The sequence below is a fragment of the Elephantulus edwardii genome, unplaced genomic scaffold (genome assembly GCF_000299155.1).
Source record: "Elephantulus edwardii isolate Elephantulus edwardi_28Jun2011 unplaced genomic scaffold, EleEdw1.0 scaffold00034, whole genome shotgun sequence".
Classification (NCBI taxonomy): domain Eukaryota; kingdom Metazoa; phylum Chordata; class Mammalia; order Macroscelidea; family Macroscelididae; genus Elephantulus; species Elephantulus edwardii.
Window position 1 is genome coordinate 17,675,252 of NW_006399784.1, and position 2,963 is coordinate 17,678,214.

At 42.6% G+C, this 2,963-nt stretch overlaps 1 pseudogene; it reads left to right on the forward strand.

Moving 5' to 3' along the window:
• Nucleotides 1–565: 565 nt before the first annotated feature.
• Nucleotides 566–2,963, forward strand: part of LOC102865230 — a 27,522-nt pseudogene continuing 25,124 nt past the window's right edge.

Here is a 2,963-nt window from a genome sequence, read left to right on the forward strand (position 1 = left end):
CACAGATAGGGAGGGATGGAACGCGGCGGGGTGCGGGGAACGTCGACAATGGGAACGCGGCGGCCGCGTGCGCTCCGCCCCGCGCGGGGCCGAGCACATGGCCAAGGACCGCAGCAGCGCATCGTTGGCCGCCGTCTAATTTCAGCCCTGCGCTGCTGTTCCACCGGGATCGAGAGGCCGCGGTCCGGGCCCCTTTCGCCAAAAGCGTTTTAAAGAACTTTACGGCGGTTTCCGCTTTCTTCGGGAACACAGGCCACGGTCGGATTATTTACCCGTTGAGTAGGGGGAGATGATGGCGTGAAAGAAGAGTCTCGGCAGTCACCGTAGACAGGATATTAATGGAAATAATGCAGTGGTTGTCAGGAGACGAGAATGCAGCCACATGGCTACTGCCAGTTATGCAGCGAGGATATCCGGTGGCTGCAAAGTCTATAATTTAGAATAAAAAGAGCTCTCCCAAGACCCAGGAGGCTGACCTCAGCGCCGCGTGGCGGTGTAGCGCGCGGCACCCTCGGTGGAGACGGTCCAGGTTCTGACAGGTGGGGAAGCCTGGTCCCTAGGCGATATGCAGCTTCAAAGCTTTGCAAATTCCCCCCTTGAGAATCATATTGCAGAAACTGACCAGACTTTGCTGAAACGTATTCTGTTGCTTGTTTCTAACAATACTAACAGGATACTATAATCCTTGGATATATGTTTTCCAGCTCCTTTTCTAGATCTTTTTGATGCCACACTTTGCCAACAAAGCCACAAACAGGAATTTATTAGCAATTAATTTACATAACCCGAAAGTAATGAAGAGCTTATGTTAATTTTCCTTTAGACTGCTACTTCCAGTGTACCTTTTTTGAGATTTGGAGAATGTGAACAATCTAGTATATAAAAGGGAAGTGACCAGGACACACACACACCTATCTGCTTACATTGATCCTCTATTTAATTGTTTCTGGTGCCTTACAGTCTAGACAATGGGAAGGCCGTGGTCGCATAGCAGGACTGATGCCTTAGAAAAACTAAATGAATTATGGATTCCCTTCATTTAAGGATGTCAGACACTTCTGTGAAAGCAGTCTCGCACTGTGTCTGGAAATCGCTCTAAACAAGCTTAAATACTCTTAATTGGCCAGAACTTAACATTTAAGATTAGCATAAATATAAGTCATCAGTGGATGGGGGAAATATCACTTTGCAACTTGATCACTTCCAGTTTTTCACCTTCCCACTGCACCCATATTCCTTGCCAGCATCTTGCTTTGCTACCCACGGATCCCAGCCCTATCCCACAGTTTCCCTGTTTTCTCTTTTTTTCACCTCTCCAAGTTTATTTTTGCTCACTGAGCTCTTCGGGTCCCACACTGTCTAATAAGAGGGTGAGACACTTGCACAATTGACTTAGGGAGTAACTGCACCTTCAAAGTTTTTTGGAAATGAAACTGCATGTAAGTGGCTTATTTACTTACAATATATTTTTTAAATCTTTTAACTATGTCATTTAGAAAAGAAAGCAAACAGGTTTATCAGACAGGTTTAATAAAAAGTCATGATGCAAAGAGTTTTTTTGTTTGAGATTTTTGCTAATAATGCCTTTCCCACACTAGCCAGTAACACAGCATCAATAGAAATGTCAAAAAAAGAAAAGGAGAGTGAGAAACATTATGGTGTGCCATATATAAATGGAGTTTTGTATTCCTATTGAAGCTTTTTAAGGCCAACTTGATTTTTCAAGTTGTGTTCTTGTGGACATTACAGAGTGGTTAATGCTATTTGACTGTTGTTCAAAAAGCCAGAAGCATGTATCTGTTGTGCCATGGGGCTGGAGAGGGATACAGAATTACACAGCTGTCTTCTTAGATAAATCTGACCTACTTAGCCTTCTCTGGAGGTATTTTTCATGCTGACTCATGAACAACAGGAAAGTTATGGCCCATTAAGCAGCATCCATATTTTGGAGTTCTCCAAAGAAGACTTCTGTGTTATTTGTGCTGTACTTCCATTATATACCGCAAGATAATAAAATATTATCATAGAACATTAGAACTTGAAAGAAAATTAGAAATCATTTATTAGCCAAATTGCCCAATTTTACACTTTAAGAAACAGAAGCACTAAGAGTATGAGAAATAACAAACTAAAACCCACTTTACCACTGTCATTAAGTGGCTTCTGACTTACAACAACCTTCCACTGGGTTTCCAAGGCAATATATTTTCATGGGCGTAGACTACCCTTCTTTCTCCCAAAGAGAAGCTGTGGGGTTTGAACTGCCACCCTTTGAGTAGCATGCATACCAGGTCTCTTTAATTTCTGTTACTGTTCTGTACCATCAAGCCAAACTTATTACCGTCAAGTCAGAACTGACTCATAGTTGACCCTCCAGTGGGTTTGGAGAGGCTGTGAATCACAAGTAAGGAGTTTGCCCATCTTTCTCCTGTAGAGTGGATTCAAACTGCTTACATTCGGGTTGGCAGTGCAACTCTTTAGCTCTTAGCCACCAGAGCTTCCGATTTAACTTGTAGAGCTGCCTCTAATGACTTCTTGTTGTTAGGTACCACTGAGAAGAACAACAGGACACTACCTGATCCTGGGCTATCCTCACTATAGAGATGACAGGCCTGAGCCTGTCATCCAGCCACTGTGTCAGTTATGGAAAAATACATGTGAAACAATGTCCACTGAAAATACTTAATGCAAACATGAACTAAGTCAGTATGAAAACACTATAAACTAACACAGTAGTCACTAAAGAGGTATCTTACAACAGTAACAATTTTAAGTTGGATTTATATAAACTAAAATAGTTTAAAAAAATTTATACTTAAGGAGATCTGGTGGCCTAGTGACAAGAAGCTGTACTGCAATCCCAGAAGTATGAGGTTCAAACCCACCAGATGCTTTCCTGGAGGAGGGACAATCTCCTCTTGTACCAGTGATCAGATTTGATGGTTAACACACACACACACACA